Consider the following 10,212-nt stretch of genomic DNA (forward strand, 5'->3'; position numbering starts at 1 on the left):
GTTGTAGAGACTGCGGACATCTTCGTAGGTTGCGTCTTAACCCCGTGCACCACCAGGGAGGCCCCTGAAACACTCTTTTCTGCATTTAAGTACCCTGGATCATTTGCCAAAAGTCAAATGTCTATATATGTGTTAGTCATTTTCTGGAGTATCTACTCTGTACCATTGAGTTATTGTAATTTCACTGATTCCATACTGTACTGATTACTTTAGCTTTATAGTAAATCTTAAAGTAGTATAAGTTATCCAACTTTTTCTCTTTTTTTCCTAAGTTTTTCTTTTCTTGTGGTAACATTGGTTTACAGCACTATTATAGCTGATGTAGGGAACTAGGTCGTACCCACAGTTCCCCACCGGAGAACCTGGGCCTCTTCTCCTTTCAATCCCCACTCCTCACCCTCTCCCTCTAATAGCATCCATTATATTGCATTTGTTTTGTTTAGTTTTGCCTGTTCCGTTGTTTTGTTTCTTTATATTCTACATGAGTTAAATCATCCAGTGTTTGTTTTTCTGCTTCTGACTTATTTTAAAAATTGCTATGGTTGTTACAAATTGTTCTCATTTTCATGTAAAATTTAGATGACTTTGTACAGTTTTACCCAAATAAAAAACTGCTGAAATTTTTGTGTTTTATTGTATAATAGTTCAATTTATAGAACTGACACTTTACACTGAGTCTTCCATCTATAAACATTCATTTACTTGTTTTCCATTTATTTAGTTGTTCTTTAGTTTTAGCAATGGATTGTAGCTTTGAGTACACAAGTATTTCACCATTTTTATTGAACTTAATCCTAAGTACTTTAAGTTATTGGATGTTATTAAATTGGAGTTATATTTTTATTTCATTTTCCAACTTTTGTTACTATTACATATAAATACTACTGAAGTGTTTGTATTGGCTTCCTCTAGTGCTATCTTGACAAATTTATTTATTCTGGTGGGTATATTTAAATGCATATATTTCTTAGGATTTTCTAAATATACCATCAACTCTGATAAAAACACTTCATTCTTTTCCAGTCCATACTTCCTTTATCCTTTTCTTAGCCTATTGAAATAGCTTAACTAATTGAAATAGAATATGATTTTTAGTTGATGGTTTTTTTCATGAAAGTCTTCCTTTGTCATATAAAGAAGTCCCCTTCTATTCCAAGTTGGCTAAGAATTTTACCAATGAAAGGAGAAAAATTTTATATACTTATAATTTGACTTACTAATATTTCACTAAGGAGTTTTGATTCTGTCCAAGGGGGATATTGGTTGGCACCTTCCTTGTATTGTCTTTATCTGATCTATTGTAGCAATACAGTTCTAATAAAATAGGGTGGTAGGCATTCCTTCCTCCTTTATTTTCTGAAATATTTTGTGTAGGAATGATGTTTTGTCTCACTAATAAGCTACATGGGCCTGGGGTTTGCTTTGTGAAAGACTTTTAGTTGAAAATTCAATTTCATTTGTGGAGATTAAGCTATTTAATTTTTTTATTTCAACTTATTTTTACTTTGGTTATATATGTTATTCAGGAAATTTGTATCTTATCTGAGTTATAATACTTATTGCCATAAAATTTTCATAATGTTCCCTTAGCCTCTGAATGTTGTAGGACCTGTAGTAGTAACTCCTCTATTTTTTAATATTAGTAGTTCATATGCTTTCTCTTTTTTAATCAATTTTTGTTATCCATGTCTGTTATAACAAATTGCCACAAACTCAGTGGCTTACTATACAAGTTCATTATTTTACAGTTCTTCATATCAGCAGTCCAATACAGATGTCACTAGGATAAATTCAGATGTCATGTATTAGCAGAATCATTCATTTTCAGGAGGTTCTAAAGGAGGAACCATTCCTCATTCATTTGGATTATTGACAAAATTCAGATTTTTGCTGTTGTAGGACTGAGATTCAATTTCTTTGTTTCTTTGCTGGCTATCAACTGAGGGGTGTTCACAGCTTCTAGAAGCCATGCACACTCCTTGATTTGCAGACACATTCCTCAGTTTTTAAAGACAGCAATGGTGGGTCAAGTCCCTTTTACACTTCAAATTTTCCAGCCAGGGCCTTCCTGATGACCTAATATTTAAGTCTCAGTGCTATGTGCTATGTGCTCAGTGCTATCACTGCTATGACCTGAGATCTAACCCACAGTATAACTCTCCTGCCTTGGCTGCTGCTCCCCTTAGCAGCATATTTCAGTAGATCCACCTGTTATGCTCCCCACACTGTCTCTGGTGAATCATCTCACCTGTCCCCCCTACACCTCTGGCCTGCACCCCAGTTCATCTATGCAAAAATATAAAAATAAAAACAAACAAAGCTTCCATCCTTCTGTTTAATCCTCCTGGAAAAGTTTCCACTTTTAGAGACCCAGGTGATTAGAACGGATCCACCTAGATATTACAGAATAATCTCCCCATATCAAAGTCCATAACATTAATCACATTTCCATCTAAGATCACATATGTACAGGTTCTAAAGATTAGGGATTTGCTTTTCTGTCTCCTATGGTAGAAGGATGGAGTCAAGAAGGGTTGGAGGGAAGGAGGCTCAAAAGAGAAGAGAAATAGAGAAAGTATGTGACAGAAATTGTGTATGTCCCACAACACCTAAAACAATTATTTGGCCTTTGATAGGAAAAGTTTGCCTACCCCTAAACTATAGGATTTGCAGTATTTTAAACTCCATGGCAAAGAATCTTTACATTCTTCATATTGTTTTAGTAAAAATATTAATAACTGCTCTCCAAGGAAAAGTGATCCTGCCTATAACATAGGAAATTATTTACTTCTGTCCTGAGAATATCCATAACATACTTTAATGCTATAGTCATAAGAATCTTTCAAAAGTTGTTTTGATTTTATCCTATTGTGGTTGAGTCATTCCCAAGCATCAATTAAAAATATTATTCAGATATCAGTTTTTATATGAGCAATTTTTTTATGTAACCTCCAAGGAAAAAAGATGGCTATCGACTTTTCTTCCCTTTGTCTGAACTATAGAAGATTACATTGTGTAGCACATAAATTGCTTTTGTCAGCAGGTAAGTCAAGATTTGGATAAGAAAAATTATAGACCCAATACTATTTTGTTTTCAATTATATTATGGGTTTTCATCCACCAAAAGCTGAAATCTGGCCAATGTTAGGCTGTTTTTATTTATTGAAGCTTACAATCCCATACATACATCATAGAGTATATTATATATTTTGTACATTTGATTTGTACCTATTGAGATTCAAACATTCACCAGACAATTTCTAATTCAGAGGGGCAAACCTAATGTATACATTTCTGTTACAGAGTTTAATGCTACTGGGGCATTGTCATTTTATCTAATTGTAGATTAGAAAAAAATCATAGTAAATAAAAACCCTCTTCCCAATATGAAAATAGAATTATATATTCACTAGTGGAAACTTATTTTTGTTGTCTTATTTGAACTCACCATGAGTATAGTAAATGAGAGAAAATTCTAAACAACTTATTAAATCACAATGCCAGAGTGATTACTATTCAGGAACAGTAGCCAAATGAAGTCAGCAACTCATGCAAACAACTGACCATGTCTTTCCTTGGTCGAAACAAACCGCTTTCATTTCTGGTTGGGACAATTTCAGTTTTAAAAGCAATTACAGTAAGTAAATTACTGGCAGCAAATTAATATTTTATGTGATTGGTATCAGTAAAAGGGTTAAAAAGCACGAAGAATAAGTTAAAGTACTTGGCGGCTTTGTTTGGTTTGGTAAAACTGGAAGATTTCTTAGTTTTACTTTGCTGTTGTTTTTTAAAAAAATTATACATACAGGGCCTCCCCAGTGGCACAGCAGTTGAGCGCTGGGTTGCGAAGCTGCCTGCAGCCTCTGCAGCGCCAGTTCAATCCCCAGCCACCAGGTGAGGGTCCCACATGGTGCGACAGACCTCTCCTGCCGCGCCCGCTGCTCCCCTCAGCAGTGTACTTCGTCAGTCTGCCTGCTCTATCTCTCTGCTCTTGCTCTGGTGAATTCTCTCACCCTCCAGAAAAAAAAGAAATTATACATACAAGAACTGGGGTACATGCCAGAAGTGCAAGTGTGAGAGGATTCACCAAAAAGAGTGGGGAGCAGAACAGGCAGACTGACTAAAATACACTGCTGAGGGGAGCAGCAGGTGAGACAGGAGAGGTCTGCTGCGCCATGTGGGTAGCTCCCTGGCCAGCCAGAGATCGAACTCCTTCTGCAGAGGCTGTAGATAGCTTCACAATGCTGTGCTTTACCCTTTGCACCACCAGGGAGGACCCTTAGTTTTACTTTTGTTTGTGCTCCCTGCCCTAAGACCACAGACCCTCCATTAGTTCATCGGCAAGTCAATTATGTAGCTTCCTTTCTCCTCAAGGAGGGATTGCCTCTCACAATCTGAAACAGAGAAGCAAAGAGGTACACCCTTATTACGTTTCCCTAGACTTTATTAGAAATGGTTCATCTAGATTGATTTCCAAACTACATAACAGTCATGATGGGAATGTGATTAGTATTACTACTTTTTCAACAACTTGTCTATAATTCTTACCACTAAAAACAAGCATATCCCTCCTTGTTCTAAGATATGATCTGGTTGAATGTTGTGGCTAAGAACATTATCTATAGAACCAAACAGATCTAATTTTAAATTCTAGATATACTGGGGGACCTTGGAAAAAATATTTAATATCTCCAAGCTTCAGCTTATTTATCTTGAAAATTGAAATATTAATACCTTCATCAGCAATTTCTTATGTGGAGTAAATGACAAAGTATTCAAATCTTGTTTGTTATTAAAGAATTTAGTAGATCCTTAATAAGTATAAAGTAGTATTGTTCACAGTTTAACCCTTTTTCTTTCTTTCTATGGAAAGAAAACATAACTGTCCATTAAACGTCTTAACCAAGCATTATTAATCTTGACCTATACATTGGCGTGGTTCCCAGGATTTCACTGTAGTCTCTCATACCTACTCTCTGGGATTCTAGACCTTGACTTTTCTATGGAAATAGAATCCAGACTCTTTTTCTACTGCATAGTTCAGTTTTCTAGTTGTTTCCATTTCTAGAATTTGTTCCATGAGCATAGGAGCTAAGTGTCCTATCATATGCCTATGCATTTTGGCTATATTAAGTATTTATTGAATGAAAAATGAATGAATGAACTAGTTAAGTGAACACTTGGTTTTAACCACCAGAAAGAGAATTATTTGCTGTAAGAAGGCATAATAAAGGGAAAAAATTCTCTCAGCAACAATTTTACTCCAAAATTGAGGTAATCACTTTTCTAACTTGCCTTTTCCCCACTTTTGAATTAGGTCATTTTAGATTCAAAGATATTCTGAAAGTAATAAAAGTTTCACCAGTTCCTTTTCCATGTGGGTTACATATGATATTGGATACTACTGGATTAGAAACATTTGGAAAGAGAAGAGGGAGGAAAATAATATCATTCCTTTGTTTTCAGAGTTTGTTATTTTGGGTGATAATTTTTCCCCCTTTTAATTGTAAATTGTCAACTCAATTTGATAGTATGGGGAAAATCATGCAAATGTTGCTTCTTTTTCCTTCTAATAATTCAAAATAATTATTCACTGGCAGAAACATGGTCTTAGCAGTACATGAAATAATACAGAATCAGGTCTCATTGCATATGTAGAAGGTCCAATTTAGACAAAAGTTATTTCTAGCAATGCATGATTCTGAATCCTCAATGGCCATGTATTGAATGTTCTTAGTTATTAATGATAATCATTTTTCCTCTTTTTAGGCAGGCATAGGAGTTATCAATATAGAAATCATTCTAAATATGGGAATGATACAGATTTGCACATATACTCAGAGTTTGTGAAAAATACATTGTGAATGGTTTGCATAGTGAATGTTTTGAAGAAAGTATTCCATTTTGGAAATTGTTGGTTATGTTCATACTTTCATTGTATGAAGATAAGTTTTGTTTAGAAGGTTAATAGTTCCAAAACACCCTCTTGCACATGGTAACTTAAGAACATTATAAATTATCAATGCACAAAGTATATGAAGTGTATGTCACGATTAATCAACAGATTCGTAAAACTCACCCAATTTAAAATATATTAAAAGTTGATTAAAAATCTGTGACTTCCTAACATTTATGTTCTGCTAAATGTTAATAGGTATTAGCCACAAAGGGTCAAATCAATTTAAGAAACTCTGGGTTAAACAGTGTTAAAAAGGTTACTTTACTGTAGGACTTCATGCAACCTTAAATATGCTAATAGGCTTTGTGAATATTCAAGTCAATAATAAAGTTTACAAGATCTACCAGATTAACACCAAAGACAATGGTATCATTTTTTCTATGTATTTTATGATGCTTTGACATCTTGGGGGACCTTACTAATTCTGGATAGACTACATTTCCTGAGGATATGTAACACTAATTCCTAAAGGTAAAAACTTGCTAGCTGTATTAGTTTAGGCTACTGTAACAAAATATCACAGCCTGGGTAGCTTATAAACAGAAATTTATTGCTCATATTTCTGAAGGCCGAAATTTTCAAGATTAAGGTGCCAACATGGTGAAGTTTTGGTGAGGTTTCTTTCTGTGTCCTTACCTAGTGGATGGGACAAGAGTACTCTGCGGGGTCTCCTTTATAAAAACACTAACCCCATTTATATGGGCTCTACTCTCATCACCTAAACACCTCCCAAAGACTCCATCTCCTCATACCATCACCTTGGGGGTTAGGATTTCAACATAGTGGAAGGAAACACAAACATTCAGGCCATAGTACCTGCAAGCATACATTTCATGTGGAAACCAACCAATCCTGAGTCCATACCCTCAATCACCTCCTTTTTCTAACAGTCACATGATAGGCCAATATTTCCTCCCCACCCAAATCACCCCAAGGCCACTGAAATTATTTAAATTATTCAGTCCTAAAGCTGTGCCTCTCTTTAAGCTGTCTCACACCTCCTTTCTACAGAAAGAAAACACAATAAAGGATAAAGGCTGTGGTCCACATATTCCCCTCACCCTTCTGTCTCCTGACCGGAACTGGTACTTCCCCATGTAGTCTGCATGAGCTGGTATGTCCCCCTCCCCTTGGAAACTCTAAGTTATAAAAACTTCCTTCCAAGGTTGTTGACCTCTATTTGTAATCAATCACTTCTATAAATTAAAATTTATACAGTCAAGACAAACAATTTGGTACCAGTTTGATCAACTCTGGTTGAATAAAAAGACTATAGGCTTTGGAGTCAAACTTGGATTCAAAGAAATTTAAGTTTCTAGGGCCACCCTGGTGGCGCAAGGGGTTAAGAAGCAACCTATGAGGCTGTCAGCAGCTACTGTAGCACGAGTTCAATCCAAAGCTAGGGAGCTACCCACATGGCTCAGTGGACCTCTCCTGTCTTGCCTGCTGTTCCTCTCGGCAGTGTGTTTCAGTCAGTCTGCCTGTTCTGTTCCCCAGTCTGTCTCTGGTGAATCCTCTCACCCCCACACCTCTGGCCTGTACCCCAGTTCTTGTATGCATAAATAGATAAAATCTTTAAAAAAAAAAGAAATTTAAGTTTCTTTCTACTTAAAATATTAAAGGATAATTTCTCCAAGTATCTACTCCGCATTTGTAAAATGAAGAGGATAATATTAATCTGTTAATCCCTCAGAATATTTGGAAGATTTAATAGGATAGGTTTTATATGAAATGCAATTTATTGCCTATGTTTTCGCATTAATGTACATGTATAGAAGGATGCACATATCAAGAGTGAGTGAAGTTTTATATTAACCAGTTATTATCCTCAGCATATGAAGAAGTCGTTATGTATTTGCCGATAAATAAAATCAACCAGTCTGATAAAGATAATTTTTTAAAAGATTATTATTTATTTATTTATACAAGCACTGGGTACAGTCAGAAGCATGGGAGAGTAAGAGAACCCACCAGAGCCAGAACAGGAAACAGGACAGGCAGACTGACAAAATACACTGCTGAGGGGAGCAGCGGGCACAGCAGGAAAGGTCTGTGCACCATGTGGGGCCCTCACCGGCTGCCAGGGATCAAACCGCTGCTGCAGAGGCTGTGGGCAGCTTCGCAGCCCAGCACTCAACTGCTGCGCCACCAGGGGAGGCCCTGATAAAGACAATTTTAATATTGTTATCTGTGTCTGTGGTTTTGTTGAACCATAGCATGGTAGAGAAATGAAAACAGAAGTCAGTCTTCTGAAATCAGTTTCATTTTTTCATACTGTTATCTCTCAGGCTAGTAGCCAGACTTGCATTTGTCCAATGAGAAAATGAAAGGAGTCCCAAAATGCAGCAAATTAAACAATTCAAAGTATTCCATAAAAAAAGTGTTTCCTCCTCATTCCCACAAGTTGCAAATTTTATTCATCTTAATTCAGCTTCCAGTGAATGTGTATGTTATTTTTTGGTGAGAGAGAATACAAGTCGTTCTCTTATATGTGCAACTAGCCATATTTGAATATTTTAATAATCACAAGTTTTAACTCAACTTTCAATAGGTGAAGAAATTAAAATTTAAATATACCCAGTAAAATACTACCATAAACCATATGATATCATTCTTAATTGTTACATCTTATAGTTTGCCAGACAATATTCTGCTTTTCTAAACATGGGCTTTGCTTTAAAATCCTGCATTCTAAATCAGACTTGAGGATGTAAATATGATCCCCCTTGTGAAATTTTTCTTTTCAAATATCTTCTTGTTAATTTTTTGTGGGAAGCTTGTACATTATCTCTCTTTGTTCTCTTTATATCTCTTATGTTTCTTTCTATCAGGAAGTGTCCTTTAGGGTCACTGTGACATTTCACTGGGGAAATTTGAATATATTTTTTATGTGAACTGCTGAGGGGATTGGTCTCACCTAAGAGTCAACTCCTTATTCAGTCCTTGGTAATAGATTTAATTACACGGACAGTCATTTCCAAGCCTTATTTCTAAGATAAAATTCATGTTGTTACAGTATAATTTTGATTAAAATGTTAAAAGCAAAGATGAGTAATGCCGAGGTCCTGCATTTGTAAGGTGTGAATAATGTCCAGAGGTGACATGTATTCAATTTCTCATTGAACAGATGTTTTTCTGTGTAAACAGTTTGACACATTTCTACTTCAGTACACTATGTTAACCATTTCCAATTTGGTTTACCATGGGAAGTATCTGCATATGTATAAACTTCTAAGCTTGTGGTATTGCTTTTCTTCCAAATCAGACTTTGCATTACATTTGTGAGTGATCAGACAAATACATATCGACTGGCATTCAGTAAGCAATCCAATGGATAATTCTCCTTCATAAATGTGAAGAAAAGTTGTCATTCCTCATGCAGTGAGAGAAAAATCAGCTCTGTTCTATTTGTGGTACTGGCAGCTTTGTATTTAGCAGCATTCACAGTACATCCACCTCATGAGGTGTTATGAGTATGAATACAGCTGTCTCTGCAGAGTGCTAGGTATTAATGTATCATCTCTTCTTCTCAGAATGCCCCCCAGGAGTGGGGCAGTGATTGTTACTGAAATTAACCCTCTCTTTGCTATCCATCTCCAAAAAAGGCATGGAAATGTAAAGCTGTACTCCAGATCCCCAGCATAATCCAGATAAATAGAAAGCTTGTTTATGTTTAAAAAAAAAATGGTTTGAAATTTCCAAGCTTATTTGTGTAAAAAAAATTATCAAAAGATTCCAAAATAGAGAAATATAGGAGAAGAAGTGAAGTCACCCAGATAATCATCAGTATGTATGATCAGAAACTTTTCAATTCTGTACTTGGCAGTCTTATGAAAAAAGACACCATTTCAAAATGAGTTAATTGCATCCATTAGAGTATGGACTAGAATTAGAATCATAGAAATATAGAATGACAGCTTCTGAAAATGGAAGAAATCTTATCGCTTCTCCAAGATTAGTCTCTGTTCTACAGGAAATGTCAAAAAGATTCCAAAAGTGTGTGGAAGAGGTGGTAGTGGGGAATTGAGAGTTAGACAAAGCAATAAGGAAAGCAAAGAGCAGATAATATGAACACAAAGACAAAGAACCCAGGCCTTTTCCTTTTTCACTGATTGAACACACAAACACACACACACCATTTGTGGGTGTGGGGGGAGAGAGAGTGAGAGATACTGAACCTAATGATGATGGGTCTTTTGATGCCATGATTTAAAATGTGTGACTTAGAGCAACTGCTAAAATTCAAAGCTTAA

Source organism: Talpa occidentalis, unplaced genomic scaffold (assembly GCF_014898055.3).
Source record: "Talpa occidentalis isolate TD23 unplaced genomic scaffold, MPIMG_talOcc4v2.1 talOcc4.14, whole genome shotgun sequence".
Lineage (NCBI taxonomy): Eukaryota > Metazoa > Chordata > Mammalia > Eulipotyphla > Talpidae > Talpa > Talpa occidentalis.